The 22,267-nt window shown below is 37.0% G+C and overlaps 1 protein-coding gene across 3 annotated transcripts in view; it reads right to left on the bottom strand.

The window, feature by feature from the left end:
* QTMAN (queuosine-tRNA mannosyltransferase) overlaps nucleotides 1-22,267 on the bottom strand; it is a 310,769-nt gene that overhangs the window by 282,927 nt on the left and 5,575 nt on the right. For 2 of the 3 annotated variants that reach the window (XM_007467473.1, XM_007467471.1), the window contains one exon: nucleotides 883-948. The gene's annotated coding sequence lies outside the window, so the exon portion shown is untranslated. Of the gene's footprint in view, nucleotides 1-882; nucleotides 949-22,267 lie in introns of those variants that run through there. The other variant, XM_007467472.1, reaches the window with a different exon arrangement.

A 22,267-nucleotide genomic window follows, 5' to 3' on the forward strand; every position in this document is an offset into this window, starting at 1 on the left:
CTTTATAATGCTGTATTCAGTAAGTTAACAAAACAGCCTCCAGGTTTAACAAAATGGTAGCCAGTAACCCTTCAAATGAAGGAAACTTCTAGAAAGCAAATGAAAAACTAGTGAAAGGCAATTTTGAAAATTGTATCAAAGGTTTCAAGAAAAAATAAAAGCAGTTTAACACTAATTTGCTAACTGCATCACATGACAGATATCTGCTATCTTGCTTTATTTCCTCTGACCTAACCACACTAAGGTGTATATGCTGTGTATATGCTTAAAAGGTCTCTAAAAGGTTCTTACAAAAATGACCTGAGATATTTCCCCAAGTGATGGAATGTGATATAAACCACTCTAGAGAATATTCCACTCACATATAACCTCAAAGAAAGCAACATTAATATTTGGAAAAAAACAAGCTTTCTGGTTCTTCATTGCTCTGCCCTTTTCCATGATCAATCTAAAGCACGTACCATGCCCTATAGTTACAGATGTTTCTTATGGGTCTGAATCATGAGCTATCTGCAAACTATCAGCCACTGTGGAGGCAGTACGTGTAGGTGCTGCTGTAGATTCAAGACACTCACTAAGCAGAACTGAACACCAAGCGTGTGGGAGGTTGAAAAATAGAAAAGTGGAAAAAAGATTATAGTTATAGTAGATTTCCACCCCTTTAATAGCTCGGTAAGAAGAGTGAAATGTACAGGTTTGAACTAGCATTTACTTGAGCATTCTTCTAGTGGCCATAGGGTGTGCCTGTATTTGGGGTATTTTTCTAGGGAAAGTAACTATGTCCTACCACCTCTGAAAACTATACTTAGTGGCTTTGATTCATGGAAATTTGTTCTGCTTGTTTTGTGGAGACAGACATATCCTGGCAGTTCCCTCATTTACTTCTACTGCAACTTTTGCAGCAAGAAGAAATTATGTTCTTCCCCTATAGTCTTCTTTAAGCACAACCTGGAAGAAAGATGATTCCCACTAGGTGCAAGCAAAAGAAGGGAACGTGATTTTTAAATATAAGATTCAAACCAAATGTCATTACAGCACATTAAAGAACTGCTCAAATAATACTTTCACTGTGCTTGATTGAGCTTTGTTTTAGAAAACACTGCTGGAAACATGAGCAGGAGTTGGGGAAAAAAAAAAAAAGACACTGTTAAAAAGGATTTTTGCTGTTACGCTGGAATTTACTAAAAGATAAAGGGAGTACACCATTTGCCCATTTTAGCAGTAATCCCAGAAAACTGAAGATGGTCACCTGACATAATAGATTCTCAGGAGCACGCCAGGTAAATACAGACATTTTGCACCACTAGCAATGGCTACTGGAGAGTGAGTGTTTTGGAGCAGCAGTAACAGGGCCTCAAAACTGAAAGTCCTCACTCCAGAGAAGGACAGGGTCTCCTCCATGGCAGGAAGCTGCGGCCAGGTGTTTGCCAAAAGATGCTGGGTGAGCCTACATGCAGCCAAATGTCTTACATAGGTGCCTGGATTTATGAATCTGTTAAGGCATTAGCACATGTACCACCACAGACCTTAAGCCCTGAAACAATTAAACGGAGTAAGTATATTAGAATTAGGGGTATGGCATTTTAAAAGGAAGAAACAAGCAAACAAAACTTCCCACATTGGAGAATAAACACCAAACAGAAAGCCCACGTCCTTTCTACATGACACTAGAATGATGATATTTTATGAGTAAATGGCCAATCCATTCAAACTCCCTAAAAGAGCATAAAAAATGTTTCAGATAAATTTTTATCAGCTTTTAAGTTTTTCTGCTTAAACAAGTAAGCTTCAGTTTTAAAAAACCTCATTTCTTCAGCATTTTTTATTCCCCAGTGACACCAGATGAATGAGAACCTGCTACACTATTAAAGCTTTATGAAAGTTTAATTCATTATCAATACTATGATTTAATGATACGTGGTTAAATGCTAAACATTAATTTAGCAATATAAAAAGAGTCAAAGTGATAGCTAGGACACAGGAATGTTAAACCACTTCAAGTTCTATTTAAGATTACCAGAGGTCAAAATGATCTACTGGAGAATTATCTGCCTTCCAAAAATGTACATCTACAATTAAGAGGGAAATATAAGGTGAAAAATCACAATAGTATTTCATATAAATATTTTGACCAAAATGAAAAGGTGCCATTAGAGTCATCTCAATTAAAAATGAGTAATGCATTATTGATAAGATCACCAAGAACAAAAGTAGCCTGAAACCAATGCTGTGAATATTTTTAAATTTATATTAAAACTTTTGTCATCGTACCTGCATTTATTTTAAGCTTGACCCAGTTTCTTTATTCCTTGAGCCATGATCATTTTCAAGGTGAACTACATTTTTGTCTACCTCCTCCAGCAGTTATAACTGCTGTGGTAGTTCAGTTTTTTGTTTTTTGTTTTTGAACAGTATAGCTAAAGGAAATTTGCCATATGCCACTGATTTATTGAAAAAGATGTGCTAAGTATAAATATCTCATGTGGATTTTTAAAAACTAAAGCTAAGTCACATTAGAAACCCATAATTAGCCCTCATATATGATGTCAATGCAGTTACCTATAATATTCAAATAATTTTCCAACCAAATACCAAGTAATAATTTTAAATTAGAGGACGTGTTGTATTAATATATTCCACAGACACCTTACTGCTATTAGTTGTAGGAAGGTATGGTTTCAGTGATGATGGTTTTAACGATTTTAATCCCACACACATGAGAAATTGATTTCACAGGCTAATCCACACATGGCTTGATACCTTAAACTTCAATCAATTGCTGAAAATATACTTTCTATTTGCCTATATACAGTACTTGGAAAGTTGAGCTTGGCAGAGCAAAAATAGAAAGCTTAAACACAAAATGGTGTAAATTGAGGAAAGTAGAATTTGAGTAGGATTTGCCGACAGGTCATCAGAGGTTTACCTAGTATTTCCTAACTGACCCTTTCCCCTCTTCCCTTCTGAACCTCCAACCACCAACTCCAACACACCCAGGTTCTACTTAAAAAGCAACCAATAACCCAGCAGAGTAAAATAGAGCAGTACTGAGAAAAGTTCGTGTTACCTTCCAGCCCACTCACTTATTTTAATGATTCATCAGGGAAACCCCAGTTGTTAAAATATACCTGAAATCTCATTAAACAAAGAAAAAACCAAGCATGAAAAGATTTCTGCTTTGAAACATGTTGTCATTGGTTCCCCTAACAGAACCTATTAAGGGTAAATGTGTAGTAAAAATATATTTTGCTGAAAAAGTTTCTTCAAAGTACTATAATACATTCTATTATGACATGGGGGGAAAAAGAGACAAGGATAAACAGATCCTATGAAAAAGTTATTATAAAAAATTTTATAAAAATCATGCATAGCAAATACATCCTAACCCCTAAAGCTTCAATGTAATCTCTGAAGACTGATAAATAATATAACATTGAATGCAGTGCAATAAAGTTGCAATCCTAAAACTATAGGCATTCACAATATTATACACAAATAAAGAAAGTCTGACCAATAGTAAGGCATGAAATTGGATTCCTGAGCATTCATCTGAATTGAAGATAACATACAACAGAAACTGATCATTATTCCATTTGATTATGGGGCATACAACCTAACATTTATGATAACTTGTATACTACTGTGTACTTAAATAGCAACATTTTTTTTTTAATCTTGGGTTCATACTGAAAAAGATGTAGCACTCTAATATTCTATTCCCCCCACAAGGCTATGGATATTCTAATTTCATCAACTCTGACTTTTGTTTCCTGCTGTGATAACTAAGAAGTGAGGACTTATGCACCAAAACCAAGATTTGGTAAGAAGACTTATATGCCACACTATTTGTGAGACAATTTAAAGCTATTTTCAAATGTGCTGTTCCAAATATATGATTTGCAATGATCTTTTAACACGTGCTCTTTTTAAAATTATAGTCATATATGCATATATGGCTATTTAATTTTCCCTGACAAATATTTTCATTCTTTCTCGTTTTGGGATTTAACTTTCTGCTTAAAAATATCCATCACTTATGCCATGACTTGAATTAATACAAAGTCTTCATTATAACAATCAGTTCAGTATCAAATGCAAATTTGACAAATACCTACATGTACTGACCATATGACATCATTCATTTGTTTTCAAATATGCATAATTTCCACAAACAACTAGATATATATATGTATATATATATAAAACAAATTCATTACCTTACATTTTGTAAAGTAATATTCCACATTAATAGCAAAATTATAACTGTGAAAATTTTTCTCTTAGTGTACTGCTTTAATTCCACGGACAAGTAAAATATTAACCCTCTTTCAATTTTTCATTGCTATCATTTTCATGAATAATTTTAAACTATAAAAGTAGCAATGAATTAGTTCTACTGAATACCAAAAATATTTTCAATTTGCTGACATTTTAAAATGTGGCAGTGTATTTATGAATCAATCGGAGATTTTATACCAGAAAATTATCTCATCACTCATTTGAACTATTGCATTACCCTTTTAACTAGGTCTCCATGCTACCATGCAATCCAGTTCTCATCACACCATTCTCCATAATCCAGCCACAAATAATCTTACAAAATGAAAATCTGATCATGAAGTGACATGCTCAAAAACCTTCCATATCTCCATCACCTAAGGACAAAACCCAAGGCGCTACACATGGCAGTTAAGACCTTCCTTTTCTGGCCTATTCCTTTCTTTTCACTACAGTCTTGCTTCCCCTTCTCTGACTTCAATCCTCTTCCCCCACTTCCCCAGCATCATCGTAGCAATACCAAGTACTCACACTCACATGTGTGTATTTTACACTTCTGTGACTTCACACCTTTCTCTCTTTTCCGTCAGCCTTTTCTTCAAGTTCACCTGATGAAATTTTCTTAAAATTTCTGCATGTGAATCACCAACTCCAAGAAGCCTTTCCCAGAACTTCTCTTAAACATGACTTCTTTTCTACTCTGTACAGTAGCATTTTACTGTTTCACTCTATTTCCATGTTCTGCTTCTCTGTGGGGCTGTAAAAACTTTGGAGGATGAGGATCATGTCATTATTTTCCTGGGGGTTATCCCAGGATCTGCTATACAGTGGATGTCACTAAGTTTTTTGTAGAGTTGAACTGAAGATCAGGAGGAAATGGGAAGTTGATTCTGCCCTTAAAGAAGTAACACTGCTTTCACCTGAACACAGGTCCTGAGCAAACCAGTGTCAGGCAGCACAATACTTGCTACTAGTGATTTCCCATTATTCCTGAAGCCTAAACCAAATCAAGGAGCTAGTATATCTGAACACATTTTTTTTGTTGTTCTTTTGTTTTTTTTGTTTTGTCTTTTTGCGGTACGCGGGCCTCTCACTGTTGTGGCCTCTCCCGTTGCGGAGCACAGGCTCCGGACGCGCAGGCTCAGTGGCCATGGCTCACGGGCCCAGCCGCTCCGCGGCATGTGGGATCTTCCCGGACCGGGGCACAAACCCATGTCCCCTGCATCGGCAGGCTTACTCTCAACCACTGCGCCACCAGGGAAGCCCCTGAACACATTTTATACTCTCTTTCAAATACTTATTCTTTTTTCTTACTCTTCACTGAATTTACTGAAATGAATAAATTATTTTCATGTAGATGCGTGTTTGTCTTAACCTACTAATGCGACAGAAGTAACAGTGATTAAAGAAGTGGGAGAAACACCATAAGCAACTGAATTCTAGGCCAAAGCAAGTTTCACGGACTAAGAGAATATCTCTGAGATCCATGAATTTTGAAAATCACCTACCGTTTTTTTATTCTGATTGATCTATCATCATCCTAGTTTAATACTAGAAGTGGAAGTAGGATGAGTAACCAATACCCTCACCATCAATCTGGAGATCCCATTCCACATTTAGTAATTAGGCTTTTATTCAACAGGGAAGAAAAAAAGGCATTTTTAAATACTTTCCGCCAACAATTATGCATTTTATAAAAGTTTCACAAGATGAATAATATATTTGCTTTCTCAAGATGGCATTTCTCCAAGTTTTCCACCTTCCTGAAATGGGCTGCAAATCAGCTTCAGTGGGAGAAAATAGGGCTATCTGACCCATTCGGATATGGACCCCTAAGTGGAGAAGCCAGGGTGAATCGCAGAATCATAGATGGAAGGAAGGCTGGTGCCACTGTTCGATCACTTCTCTTTTATACAAGAAGAAATAGAGACTACTGGCATCAAAGAATAAGTGACAGAGCAAGGGTTTAAACCCAGGGTTTCTAACCCCATATTCACATATCTTTCCATTATACTTCATTCCAGGCACTGATATGACCCAACTAGAAGGTGCCTCCATTTCCTAGTCTTTGTAGTTTTTGGATTGAATATCAATATTTAATAATTATTACTACATAATGGTATATACTGCAGTATAAATGTATATGCATGTGGAATGTAAATGTCACTATAAGATGATAGATATATTTATTGCATATTACATTTAATAAGAACTCCCAATAGTTTGTAAATCTAGGACATCGGTGGTATAAGTCACACAAAACTGAACACCAAATGGTTAGGATCACACAACTCAAACTTTTGTGACTTCTTCCTGAGTCCTGTATAATCATCCCTCCCCTCACCTCACAACCCTTATCCTTCATCCCCCAGCTCTAGACTGGCAATTTTTTGATAGGATAATAGGATGGACAAAAGACAATATCCAAGATTCATATAGCAAGAAAGGTGTGGAGGGGGAGGGGAGGAGGTCAGCCATAGGGCTATATTCAGTCTATTTCATAATTAGCTACAGTCACCATCAAACAAAGTTCAGGTCCCCTTGATATAACAATCTGTAGTACTTCTCAGTACTTACCCCTTGTAGACTATATTTACATGAGTGATTACATAATACCCATTTCCTCTCCTGGATATTAAGTTCCATGAGGAAACTGACCAGGTCTGCTTGATTATCACTATACCGCCAGCACGTAGCAAGCAGAAGGTGTTCAACAAATGTGCACTGAGTCTATAAACACATAAAACCCTTTAGCAATGGCCTCGACAATTTCTTTCTAATTCATCCAAGACCTTTATTATTATCAACCACAAATAATCACCCCTTACTACCACTAAGTACTATTTACTCTCATGGACAGAACTTAATGCACACTTTCTGTCACCATCTAAATATAACAGGTGGCATCTTATTGTATTCAAAATGACACACCTCATTCTAAGGAAAACAGTTCTGCCAACAGTCCTGCTGAGGTGTTTGGAAATCATGTTTCATACCATGGCCAACTACCTTCTCTGACCTGACTGGACTCTGTAGGAATATTTAACCAAAGGACAGTCAAGTCTATAACCTGGAAGGATTCAACTAGTTTAATCATTAGACTGACATTTTTTATTAGACAGAAGCATTATCTTGCTACCCTACATGGACTTCTATGCCAAATTTTAACTCAGACCTAGCTTGTGCGAGGTAATTATAAATATATACACCAAACAAATTTAAAACAAAATGACTAACAGATTCTTAACTACCCTGGCACTAGTGCATCTCACTCAAACATCTTTTAAGAACTTAATACGTATTAACTAAAAAAAAATTGTTGAGAAGTTTTCCTCTCCAAGTGGGAGGCACATGTCACATTTTCAGTTAATTCTGAAACAAAGATAGCAAAGTTACACTAACACTCAAGCATTCTCAATGTCCTATTTGAAGTGCAGCAAACCAAGCAAACATGGGTGGCATTCCCTTGATGAGTTGAAATAAATGTCACCAAGTATAACGTTCTGGATTTACTCACTTCCAGTAAAAAATATAAAGGACATAATCTCACAACTCAATCTGTTTATCAGTGAGGGAAATCAACTTAAAAGAAATGCAAAATCAGAGGGCAGAAGAGTATCAGGTAAACAGTTGGGAGAAGAAAAAGAAATTTCCATAGAGGTGCAGAGAGCCAGAAACAGAAATCCTTAGTACTGATGTTAGATACCTTTAATATTTTAAAATTCATTTTATATCAGTGAAAGTCACCCTGCAGTAACATATTTTTTAAATGCTGTTAGGAAGTATGACGTGAAGCCAGTATTAGAATCTGTCCTTTAAGATTCAAATCAATAAAACCATAAAGGTGTATCAATTAAAATATTTCGTGTCACTTCTCTCATCTCCAAAGTTCCACATGAATATAGAAGTTTATTAGAAGTAGCATTAGTTAAAAGTGTGTTTTCTTCTATTTATTTACTGTAACAGGTCTTTTTCTAGTTGCCATATATTTTTCAAGCATCTTCTGATTTGCCAGTAGTCTAAGACATTTATTGGTGGTTTAAGAAGTCATCTCTAGACACAGTCTAGGGATTGTTACTGATAAATTTTAAAAAGCCCAAAAACCCAGTTTAGACCAGGAATGAGTAAATCTGGGGCTAACAGACGTGGTAATGAGAGCTGTATCACTATTTTTAAATATCACAAGGGGCATATCATTAGCTACTCACTATTATAAGAGAGTCAGTCTGATAATAATAGACTGGAATTTTAATATCCTGAAGGTATTTAGGAATAAGCCTATTGTGTAATGTAAAGGAATTACACAGACAAGGGTATATAATTTCTAGAAGGTCTACTATTCTCCATAGTTTTGCACAGGCTTGCCCATATCATCTGACACACAAGTTTCCACTAAAAGAAGATAAGAAGCAATAGCTCAAAGTTCCCAGATTGCAGCAAGCACTATGACTTTTATCTATCTAGTGGCCTTCCTTGTCACTATTATCTCTTTATCAAATGGTTTTTCAAGGAGACATTCCAATAACACAAATATTTGGTCTAATGAGGCAGACCCTACAGCACAGAGTATTCTTTGCAAACTACTCAAAGCCGCACTCTGCATCCTCACTATCTCTTAAGGAAGTAATTTCAGTTTGCAAACAGTGTGTTCAAACAGAGTAAGGTTGCTTAGGAGTTAATTAATTCCCCCTTGCATCTCTACTGGCATATATGTGTTCCATATCTGGGACCGTAAGTCTCTCTACTGGATTAATTAGCATTCAAAGTTAACAAACAGCCTGAATCACTGTTGAGAGAGATAATAACTTAAACTCCTAAAACTAGCTATATAATATCCTGTATTTCATATAATAGTCGTTCAACTGATTTTAGTAGAACTGAATGAAGTAAAGAAATACTTTGCTTCCACTTATTATCCCTCTTGCTCAATGCTCTAATGTCCCTTTTCCTGCCTTGTTTCTAAACTTTACTTGCAAGAACTAAATTTAAAATATCAGATAAACTCCTTCAGATTGTTCAGAGTAAATGCCTGCCAGGCGCAATGTGTTACCTCTCCTGGGAGTACCTGTAGGAGACAAAGGAGCAACAGGTGATGGTGAAATTTCAGCCATCTGCAAAGTACAGTTGATCCTTGAAGACCAAGAGGAAGAGGGGGGTTAATCCATGTATAATTTATAGTAAGTTCCTTCCAATGTGCAAATCCAACCCACCACAGACCCTAGAGTACTGTAGTATTTACTACTGAAAACTATCCCGGTATATGCAGACCCATGCAGTTCAAACGTGAGTTGTTCAAGGGTTAATTGTAGGTGAGAATAGTTGTGAATTAAAAGGACCCTTCTCAAGTCCTGCAAACACAGCCTGAAGGCTGCTACCTACTCTACTAATGCATAAGGCTAGATCCGCTTGAAAGTATTAAAATGTCCTATCACATTTGAACATAATACAAAAGGTTTGAAAACTATGCATATCTTTTGATTCAACAATAACACTTCTAACAATTAACTCTGGAACTTGTCAAGAATCTTTCTTAAAGTCTTTGCCCCAAATTGAAAACAATCAAAATATCCAAAAAAAAAAAAAAAAAAAGGATTTCTTATGATCAAATGATTAATGATCAAAAATCATAATGAAGACTGTTTACTGGCATGGGAAAATGTCTCTACTATTGTGTGACTGCATGAAATGAATATATTAAAATATATGATGGAATGACTAGATAAACGAGAGAGTGCACATGCACACAGGTAGATATAAATAATCATTTATGGTAGAATTATGAGTGATTTTGTTTTTCTCTTTGTACTTCATTTTATTCTTCAAGTTATCTTCACTGAATATGTTTCAACTTAAAAGAAACTATAAATTTTTCTTAACTTTAGGGAAGGAGGCCAAATCATTTGAAATAACAAACTACTTCCCAATTACTGAAGGCTTACTCCCCTTCAGGAGATTGCAAGTGGTTTTCAAATTATTTTAACTGCTATTGCTATAAGGAAACATTAAAAAATAATCATCAAGGGTTAAACTAATGCAGCTAGGGTTAGTCACAAACACTATAATTTGATTTTGCAAATACTGTTTGCCTAATGCATGAAATAAAAGTAATAATTAATTTAAAAATGTACTCGAGGGACTTCCCTGGTGGCACAGTGGTTAAGAATCTGCCTGCCAATGCCGGGGACACGGATTCGAGCCCTGGTCCGAGAGGATCCCACATGCTGCGGAGCAACTAAGCCCGTGCGCCACAACTACTGAGCCTGCGCTCTAGAGCCTGCGAGCCACAACTACTGAGCCTGTGAGCCACAACTACTGAAGCCTGCACGCCCTAGAGCCTGTGCTCCGCAACAAGAGAAGCCACCGCAATGAGAAGCCCGCGCACCGCAATGAAGAGTAGCCCCTGCTCCCCGCAACTAGAGAAAGTCCGCGTGCAGCAACAGATCCAACGCAGCAAAAATAAATAATTTTTTTTAAAAAATGTACTCGAATTATTAAATAATTATAAACAGATCAAGATCTTTATTTACTATATATAAGAAATCTGGAGCTGTACTTTGACAGAGCGTGTTAAGAACTAAAATATTATTTTGGTATTTATGGTTTTGAATAGGAATATGGGTAAGTACAGCACAAACTCAAAGTTTTAAAGTTCAAGTAAAATGTCAAAATTAATTGGAGCCGTAAATAATTAGTTATGCGAGGCTTCCCTGGTGGCGCAGTGGTTGAGAATCCGCCTGCTAATGCAGGGGACACGGGTTCGAGCCCCAGTCTGGGAAGATCCCACATGCCGCAGAGCAACTAGGCCCGTGAGCCACAACTACTGAGCCTGTGCGTCCGGAGCCTGTGCTCCGCAACAAGAGAGGCCGCGATGGTGAGAGGCCTGCGCACCACAATGAAGAATGGCCCCCGCTTGCCACAACTAGAGAAAGCCCTCGCATAGAAACTAAGACCCAACACAGCAAAAATAAATGAATAAATTTTAAAAAAAATGAAATAATTAGTTATGCGTCTTGAAATAAGGGGAAATATTTAATTAAGGTGAATAAAACTGAAAGAACTTCTAGTTTCACACTTAATTTCCAAAGTGTCTGTGTCAAGAAAGAAGAAAAATGTTATTGCATTATCATCCATATGTGTTACACATGTTTGAAAAAAGAAAGAGACTCACTGGCTATCCAACTACTAGAGACACCATCCTGCAACATTAAAAGACTGTCAAAAAAAAAAAAAAAGACTGTCTCCTCTCATAACCACTCAGATCTTTCCTATATTTAGATACATGCAATAGATGAATGGATACTCAATAAATATTAACTGGATACTTGATAAAGTTGAATTTTATGGCATGTGAATTATATCTCAATAAAGCTGTTATTTTTAATTAATTAATTAATTAATTAATATTAACTCAATGGCAACTCAGGCTTAGTAGAGAAACATTTTCAAATGGAGCCTCCAAGTTCTAGTATTTTTTACAATTTAAACACCATGTTTCATTTTCAAGTAGTAAGAAATAACTCTATTATTCCTGGAATTGTTTTCCAATGTAACTGTTTCATCATATTTCATTTTTAAAACCATCTACACTGAAAAACTTCACTTACAAATGTAGAAAGAAAACAACCTACCACTAAAAGTATACAAGTAATTAAAAATTAACCTCCAGAAAACACAAAAATACTAATAAAAATATGAAACATGTAAATGAAAAATTAGAGACAAGCTTATCATTCCATCTATTTTTAAAGGGACACCAAGAATACACCTATCAATATATAACTTTCCATATTTTAAAACGAGCATGAACTTGATATAAAGAAAAAATCCTAATCCTAGGAAAGCGCCACGTGGCATTTTTTAACTTTATTGCCAATTTGTTGACTCTCTGTCCCAGAGCAGATCACCTCCAACATTAGTACTCTGACCTTACAGAAAAGTGACAGATAAAGTTTATGGTGAGAAAAAATGAGTTTCTATGGGTTTCCAAAAGGGAATTCTTATGACACCAAAAGCCATATAATAATATTAATTTTGAGGGCTTCCCTGGCGGCGCAGTGGTTAAGAATCTGCCTGCCAATGCAGGGGACACAGGTTCGAGCCCTGGTCCAGGAAAATCCCACATACTGCATAGTAACTAAGCCCATGAACCACAACTACTGAACCTGCGCTCTAGAGCCCGTGCTCTGCAACAAGAGAAGCCACCGCAATGGGAAGACCGCACACCGCAACGAACAGTAGCCCCTGCTCTCTGCAACTAGAGAAAGCCCCTACACAGCAACGAAAACTCAATGCAGCCAAAAATAAATACATAAAATAAATAAATTTTTTAAAAATAATAATAATATTGATTTGATAACCAACATTTTTACTGCCAAATTACAAACTTCAGATTTCGGGAAAAATATCCAAGTGAATTTGCAGTAAAATACAATAAAAGAGAAGGCTGAGCTCATGATTAGCAGTCTAGATTGCTTTGTAAACTTTAAATATACATATAAAATAATTTTTTTAATCAGGTCTTTTTTAAAGTTTTCAGTATCTCAAGACTGACATTTTTTACTTTGGGACTGACTGACGCTCTTCCAGACATTTATCCAAAGTCAGTCATAAGCTCACACCTTTCTGAGAAAATAGAAACAAGGATTATTTTCTTGTAACCATCCTCAAAAATCAATTAGAATATTCAAAATATTCCATTCTCACAAATGAAAATAAGTTGCTTGCTGAAATGACAGTCTTCCATTTCACTGCCTTAAAAATTAAGCTGGCATGGATAATAAAAGTGTTTCCTAACTGGATATGCTTGGCATTCAAATATTTTTAAAACAAATACTAATGCATAATTAGATTTCACAGGCACAATCTATAAAAAATAGAATTTGTTTTTATTTTTCTGAGAGCAATATTAATGATTTGATATCATAAAAGTTGTAACAATACCATTGCTTGCATAAAACAATAAACAAACCCGCAAATGAATGTTTATTTTCTTTTTCAGTCTAGTTTTTACCATTCATTCATTTAGCAAATAATCTATCACGCCTGCTACGGGCCCATCATTGTTCTGGGTACTTGGGGATAAACTGGGCAACAAAACAAACGTTCCTGTTATCATAAGAAATTTCTTTCTAATTGGAGTAAAACGACAATCATCAAGTAAATGTACATCAGATGGTGGCACGTACTATAAAGAAAAATAACACAGTGTAATAGAGAATAAGGGCTGCTGAGGACGGGCTGGGGAAGGCCAGGATTTTATATGGAGTTGACTGAGGACGCTTCACTGATGATGAGATGACATTTAAACAGAAACCAGAAGAAGAGAGGGAGGAGGCTCTGCAGACCTGGATCTAAAGCCTTCCAGGCAGCAGGCACAGCAAGATACTGAGATGGAATATGCTTGGCATGTGCAGAGAGCAGGAAGGTCTGTGTGACAGCAAAGCATAAACGAATTTGCTTTATTCAACAAGCATTTATTGAATGATTACATTCTGAAAATTAGGCTAAGTGTTTTGTGATATTAAAATGACCCAAATATAGTTTCTGGCCTCAAGCCTGGATATAATTACAATACAGAGTGAAAAATGTTATTAACCAGTTGAACTGGTTCTCAAAGAGGGACCAATAGCAAGTTCTACTTCAAGAAGATGAACCAAGAGCCTAGGAAGTACAGTGGCCAAAATCCCAATTACAAAGAAGAACTGAAGAAATGTGCAGGTATTCTTGGTTCATTCAACAACTATTCAACTCTTTTCTCCTTTTGCTTTCTTCTATTGTAGAATTCAGGCTAAAATACTTAGTCTCCCAGTTGTGGGGAAGACTGTTCCACAGTCTTCCAAAATGACATAGTGGAAAGAAGGCTCAAAATTGGAAAGCACCCACTATTGGGAGCCAGGACACTGCTGCACAACTCTGAACAAATCAACAACCTGCAGGGCTTTTAGCTGACCTACCCCAGGCCTCTGGTATCAGGCCCTCCCCTCCCAAGCCCTTCTGACCTCAGCCTCCCTTATCATCCTCAAGCTCAACAACATTTAATCTGTCTTCCATTCTTCCTCTGAAATTTACAGGTACCTTAGCGTCCATCCTCTCAAAAACCTATGATTATTTCTACCTAAGACAGAAAATTACTTAACAAGAAACAAGACCTCTTACAATTTGGCCCCAAGTTCCTTGTTAGCCTCAATTCCTATCACTGCCACAAGCCTACCATTACTCCAAACACAACAGACTCCTTGCCATATATCAAACATTCCATATACATTCCCACCATCAAGCACTGCTAGTGCTACTTCTTCTTTCTGGAATCCTTTCACCTTTACTACCTGTCAAATTCCTACATATATACAGTTCAAGACTCCACTGAAATCCCATTTCATCCATGAAGGTTTAAGTCAACTGCTTACCCATATTCAGCCCAGCAGAAGTAGTTACTCCTTCCTCTGTAGTAGTAACACCAACTTGGCTTACACCCCAATAAGAGCAGCTACCACAATCCTACTTATACTATCGTAGTACAGTATATGTGTGTGTCTTCCCAACCAGATTTTGTTTCTCTGGCAGCAGAGTTTGTGTACAATTCATATTTATATCTATGCATAATCCAAGCAAAGTACTTTGTATGCCAGGCATTCAATTAATGTGTTTCAAATTCTCATCAATAGACTACAAGAAGCCCTCACAAAAGGCGAGGGGGCAAAAGAGGTATTCCTGAATTGAAGATTACAGCAGAATTATAAAGTGAACTGTCCAGCAATCAGCTATTCAAATAAGTTCTAAATCATTGCAGGTATCATTGAATGAGGACAAAGACAACAAAAAGTAAACCATGAGTGCTTATTGGGCAGCATACAATTAAAGAGGAATGGGGAAATGCAAAGCCTAAAGCTACCTATATTAGGAAGCATTACCAAGGGATACTCAAAACAATTCATTCAACAAATATTTACTAAGTGCCTACTTTAGGCCAGACACTCTATTAATTGCTGAGAATACAAAGGTGAAAATAGTGAGAAAGGGCTGAACTTCTACAAGCAATATTTTTAAGTGCAAAGTGTTGGCCTATAAATTATTACTTCCTGAAGTATGACCAAAACAGCATCTTAAGGACCAAGAGACTGACTATGGATACTCAATTCCAAATCTAGAAAACTATCTTGACTAAATTGTGATTATGTAGGCACTCTCTCCAAGGACTGCTTCTGAATGTTAAAAGGGCCTCCTCTATTTTCAGTGACTATAAACTGCTCAGATAGAAAATTTGAGTTCCAGATACTTGAATACATTCCCTGCTCTGAGATAAGTTCTATCCATGCACAGGTTGTTTTAGTAATTAAGGTGCCAACAACCCTGCCGTTGTGAATGAAAAGGGAGGAATTTATTAAAAGAGTGCTATATAGGGGATGTTGTATGGGAGATAGTGGATAGTTGTTTGCTTTGTCCTCTGAGGTCAAAATAAAAGAAACAGAATGAAAATACAACAAAACAGATTTAGGTTAGACATAGGAGGAGTTGTGAAGCACTGATTCACACTACCAAGTTATACTCTGAGCCATTTGTTCTGCTGATTTTGAAAAAAGAGCCTGCTTTCTTCTTAGTTTAGGCCAAAGCAAGCAGATGTAAAGATGACTTCTTAGGGTTTCTTTCAGACATGTTTTTCTATTGTATGTAACCATTTGCATGCACAGTGGAAAAATATGAAGCTATCATTCTAAGAATTAAAAGAAAGAATATAGCCAAAATGCCATCCAGGATAAATTCTGATTTAGTGTGCTCTTAGCCATAAGGCTTCCAAGGATCTAATAACTCCTCCTTATACGTCAACATCAATAATATAAATTATCGGGGGCTTCCCTGGTGGCGCAGCGGTTGAGAGTAAGCCTGCTGATGCAGGGGACACGGGTTCGTGCCCCGGTCCGGGAGGATCCCACATGCCACGGAGCGGCTGGGCCCATGAGCCATGGCCACTGAGTCTGCGCATCTGGAGCCTGTGCTCCACAACGGGAGAGGCCACAACAGTGAGAGGCCTGCATACCGCAAAAAATAATAATAATAATAATAATAATAATATAAATTATCAAATGACTTATTTACCTCATTAATAAACTCAAATTGCTTATTTCTTCAAAAACTGAAATCTTAATATATGAGAACTAAAAAATATCCTTGTTTAAACAATAATCTATTCATGGAGTTAAAAAGAAATTATATTTTTTTATTTACCCATGGAATAACTTGCTCCAACAAAAGTATTGGTACTAAGTCAGTTTGAGGATTTTTCTATAACCCTTGTAACTGAATACCTTCTACTCAAAACGACTCTTAACATCTTTACATTGATGTCCCCTTAGCAATAATGAACAATTTTATAAAATTTAGTCCACAACCCTCAGAAATTAAAAATATGACTGTGCCCTTTACATGTATAAATGATTTATACCAATTATAATAACAAATATATTTCTTAGTACTTATTCATTCACTTAACAAGTGTTTTATTGAGGGTCTATCTAGGCACTGTGCTGAGTGTAGAACGGACACCAGGATGACCTAATTAGAGTTTCTGTCCTCAGTCACAGAAACATAACCTCACAACACCAAAACACATGTACTGGATGTCAAAAGGGAACAAACATCAAGTTGCTTTTTTTTTTAACAAATTTATTTATTTATTTATTTATGGCTGAGTTGGGTTTCTGTTGCTGCGCGCGGGCCCTCTCTAGTTGCAGCGAGCAGGGGCCGCTTTTCGCTGTGGTGCGTGGGCTTCTCATTGCGGTGGCTACTCCCGCTGCGGAGCACGGGCTCTGGGTGTGCGGGCTTCAGTAACTGTGGCTCGCAGGCTCTAGAGCGCAGGCTCAGTAGTTGTGGCACACGGGCTTAGTTGCTCCGCGGCGTGTGGGATCTTCCCTGACCAGGGATCGAACCCGTGTCCCCTACATTGGCAGGAGGATTCTTAACCACTGCACCACCAGGGAAGCCCAGCAAGTTGCTTTTGATAAATGGAATACTTATAAATGGAATGGAATATTTCCTGCCATATCAATAAACAAAGGATGCCACAGTCATCAACGATTGCAACCCTCCAATGTGAGCTGGTGAGCCCCGAGGAGACTCAAGGCTGAAAAGAACACCTGCCATCTAGCAGCCATCAGACTGTGGCCACTCCCTGTAGTGAACCCTAAGGAATCTCAGGATGTGAAAATACAGGATACTGGCCCCAGATAGCTGAGGTGCATATCAAAGGAATGATTCCAGTAAGCCCAGATTCTCGAATCTTCCCGTACGTACGTAGAATAGCGCTAAAGTCCTTAAGATATCTGGTTTTCTTTAATTAACAGTTAATCTTTTGACATTCCCGACTACCTGCCCTTTTGTTGCAAAACTCCTTTATATCCTGGCTCCTCCCCTCACCTCCTTGGAGCAGTTTCTCAGAGTTATCTGAAATGCTGTCTCCCGGGCTGCAGTCCTCATTTTGCCCCAAATAAAACTTAACTTGGAACTCTCACGATGTGCTTTTTGTGTGTGTGTGTGTGTGTGTGTGCGGTACACGGGCCTCTCACTGTTGTGGCCTCTCCCGTTGCGGAGCACAGGCTCCGGATGCGCAGGCTCAGCGGCCACGGCTCACGGGCTCAGCCTCTCCACGGCATGTGGGATCTTCCCGGACCGGGGCATGAACCTGTGTGCCCTGCACTGGCAGGCGGACTCTCAACCACTGCGCCACCAGGGAAGCCCTGTGCATTTTTTTAAGTCAACACTTTCTACAAGTACCTGGGAAGTTCAAAGGTCCAAGCAACTAACTATACAAAAAGAACTAAGGAAGTATGGCAGATAACTTTAGGACGGATCATTTGACACTCATTCCAATTCTCCTTCTCCCTGCCTTCCTCCAAAATAAAGGCTAGAAAGCTAAATACTTTTTATCTCATTCTAGAGGTAGTTAGGTGACACACTTTTGGCCCCTGAGATGCAGGCAGAAGTACCCAGGAGCGGGCCTCTCTTTCTAAAGAAAAAGAGAAAGTTCTCCATGAAAACTAGGCTTCTGAGCTCCCTTTACTTTTTTTCCTGCTTCAAAGTAAACACAATTTCTATAGGTGCAAAAGTCATCTGTGGAATAAGAAGCAAGCATTACGTGCTAAGGATGATGGAGAAGGATGATGTTACCTGGCCCCCGATGGCATCAGTTGCCTGTGAACTAACTGCCTCCTGACTTCTTACGCCAGGAGACAAATAAAACCCTTACTCATTTAAGTCACAGTCAGTAAGATTTTCTACCACTTGGAGCCAGAGGCATTTTTACCATTAAAAGAAAGCTACAACAAAGAGATGTTTGAGTTGGACTATGGCTCCTTCTTCCTTAATTCAGCTGTTATCTAGACCTTTCTAGCTAGAGGAATTAAAAACAATTTTGAATTTTCATGTCCACAGTTTTACTATAGTATTCTATAATCCAGATTACTTAAATAAACATGTTCTAACTCTTCCATGGAAATACATCTGTTGCATAGTCATTACAAGATATTTTATATATTACTTTTCCTAACTGAAACCTTCAATCCCCCAAACCTATAAAATAACATTTTTATAGCGTGATATAAAACATTCACATATGTAATATACACATACAAATAAACAGCTGAAAAAAGGGGTAAGAAATGAGAATGAAGAGAGAGAAGGAAAGAGGAACCTAGCTTATTTGAAAGTATAAACTATGTTTTTCAATTTTGTGAGCATCTTAAAAAGTATCTTCAGGGCTTCCCAGGTGGCACAGTGGTTGAGAGTCCGCCTGCCGATGCACAGGACACAGGTTCGTGCCCCGGTCCAGGAAGATTCCACATGCCACGGAGCGGCTGGGCCCGTGAGCCATGGCCGCTGAGCCTGCGCGTCCGGAGCCTGAGCTCCGCAACGGGAGAGGCCACAACAGTGAGAGGCCTGCGTACCGCAAAAAAAAAAGTATCTTCATAATAAGTTAAAGACCTCAAGATAATAGTATTTTTAAAATAGGAAAGACTCCCGGCAACTTGAAATCAGTGTCTCTGTTTCTGAAAAAATTTCAAACTTGAAAAATACATATCCAACAAGTATTCTTCATCCAATTTATCACTAGCATTATTATATCATTGCCATATCCCACCTATCTCTATTAGCCTCCCTAAGGTAGTAATCTGTCTCTCTAGGTAAGTTTCAGTTGGACATATTTTAAACATGTACTGTTCTTGAGATAGTTTCAATTGTACACTGCTAAAAAGATTCATTAATTTCAACCACCATCAACTCCATATGCCACACATACTTTTTTTCTGCCTTTTTTGTTCAAATATATTTCACTGTGGCCATTCAGAGGAAAATTACACATTCCAATAACATTTGAGTTCCTCTCCGTTACCCTTTCAGTGGCTCAGGGTAATGATAGAGTACAGAATCGTGTTCTTCACAGGCTCTCCCTTTTTTTTTTTTTTTTTTTCCATTTGGTAGAATTTCAGCTTCAAATCTCTTGTGCCAAAAAGCAATGGGTAATGTCTAATGCTCTTCTCTAACAGTAGTACTTTGGAGGGAAGGGGAGAGAAAGTCAGGAGAAATCACTCATATTCCCAGCTTTTAGAGTCTTAGCGTATGGAATAAGCAATCTCTTATCCTATTTTCCTAAAATAGAATTACAGAATCATAATAGGTAAAGGGGCCAGAGCAAAAGGAAAAAGAATTAGAAAATTTTACAAATATCTCTGAGTATGGGTAATGGCTAAAATGATGAAACTATTGATAGTTCTAACCCTAAATTCCCAGCGAAATCAGTCAAAAAAAAAAAAAACCTATATGTTCATAAAACCTGGGGCTTATATACTCCTTGGCACTGTTTATAGTAGAGACTTCCTCTGTAAAATAGATAAAAACTACATCTCATCTTCATGAGACTGCAAGAATAGGAGAAATAAGGATACTAAGCATAGTCAGATAACATAAATGCCTTCATTTTAAAACCAACATTCAAAGACAATCGACTACAGTCCATATGAACTCAAAAGAAAATTCATAGAGTAAGTCTCCTTTGTTTACGTCATCTCAACTTCAATTTCATCTGCAGTTATCTCCTTTAAAGCAAATATTGCTAGGGCCCTTACATGATAGGAAGTCCTTTTTCTCAGGCCCATTTTTATTTGGTTATCTTTTTAGGTGCACTAAAGATTGAGTTTACAATAAGCTGAACAGACAGCATACAAAAGGCTTTTAGAACTATACCATATGGTCCAGGGAAGGGAACAATCTGGACGATCCCCATTTCAATCTGCAAGCTTGTCCACCTCTATAACACATTATACTACTGCAATAAAATATTAAGATGGAAACATAAAAGCAAAACTAGTCTATCTTTAGCATTACCAGGCAACCACACTTCCAAAAATTAACTGATAAACTTAATAAACATTTAATTTATATTCTGAAATTTTGGTATGCAACACCAGGCATACAAACCTAGGCCACTATTCACTAGAAACAATATTTCGGCAGGGATATGTGTGGGTATTCAACTTATGCTTCAGAAATTTGGAAGAAGAAAAAAACACGAAACACTTTTACGGGGGCATATTGGCAGGGGCTGATGTAACAGATGACACATTCTTGGAAATCAAATAAAAGCAATAGGGAAATACCCATTGTTGCCTGCTGAAGGCCTAATCACATGGACACAGCTGGAACCAATGTAGATCATTCATTAATAAAATTGTATTGTAGTAGCCACTTTTTGATGCATTTCAATTACTGCTGTAGCCAAATCTCTGAATTTCTTTGTTCCATGTTAGTAAGATTGTTTGAATGCGAAATATGAGAAGATTTAGAACAGGGGGAAAAAAAAAAAAACCTGCTCTCATGCTAAAAATGAGACTAGCTCAAAAAGCTAAATGTCTCTTTACCTTGCAATCTACTTACTCTATCAGCAGCTTAAAATATGCAGCGTAAACCTGAAAGGGGGAATTCATATGGTACTATGGATAAAAAGTGAGCAGTGTGAGATGCCACAGAAAACATATGAAATACTTGTGAAAGTATTCTACAGAATTATAATATAAGATGTCGGGCAGGAGGAATTAAAATGTACCAAATACTAAGGGGAGAATCAAACAACTGAATTAAAACATACTCTTTCATGTAATACTCTCTAATGACTTTTAACACTGAAGTATGTACTATACGCCTCAGGGAAGGTCACTCATATTTTTGACCACATATACTCAGAAATCACTATTTGTCATTATATGTTACCAATACTTGATATCAAACAGCACCTACCCAGGAGTTAGGTTTAAAATCTGTACTGATATTCAAATGAAATAAAATACTGGCTATAATTATAAACATGGTATGTAATAAAATAAAGTCCCGGTTAAAATAATAAATTTGGTATTTATCCAATTTTGCTGGTATCCGTTAATAAATTTATTTTTCCACATTTCTACAAATATAATGATTAAGTTTCTATATCATAATTTCTGCAAACTGCATAATATCAGACTATAAAGATATAGCAGCCTTGATATGTGTCCTGAATTAAACTGTAGTATTTATTTCTTACAAAAATGAAAAACTCAATAGCATTTATCAAAAACACTGCTCAAACATTATAGGTCTTAAATATATTTCTACTATGCCTCTGTGTACAGTTCGAATAAACAAATAAATAGGACAATTCATGTTTCAATTCCTAAGTCATCGAAAGATATATTCCTACCACAAAAAAAGACAAAGGGCTTAACTGCAAATAAAAATTATACCAATGGAGAAAATGTATTTAAAGTCAATAAACAGTATTCAATATACAATTAACATTCAACATATGTGAACATACAGAAGGAAAGAGTTTTTATCTGTATCATCTTCAACCTCCAATTCTAATATTAAAAAACCTTTGCAAAGCAATTATACTCCAATAAAGATGTTAAAAAAAAAAAAAAAAAAAAACCTTGACCAAAAGGACTCAAAAAAGTCATGCATTTAA

This window comes from Lipotes vexillifer, unplaced genomic scaffold, assembly GCF_000442215.2.
Source record: "Lipotes vexillifer unplaced genomic scaffold, Lipotes_vexillifer_v1.1 scaffold265, whole genome shotgun sequence".
NCBI classification, from domain to species: domain Eukaryota; kingdom Metazoa; phylum Chordata; class Mammalia; order Artiodactyla; family Lipotidae; genus Lipotes; species Lipotes vexillifer.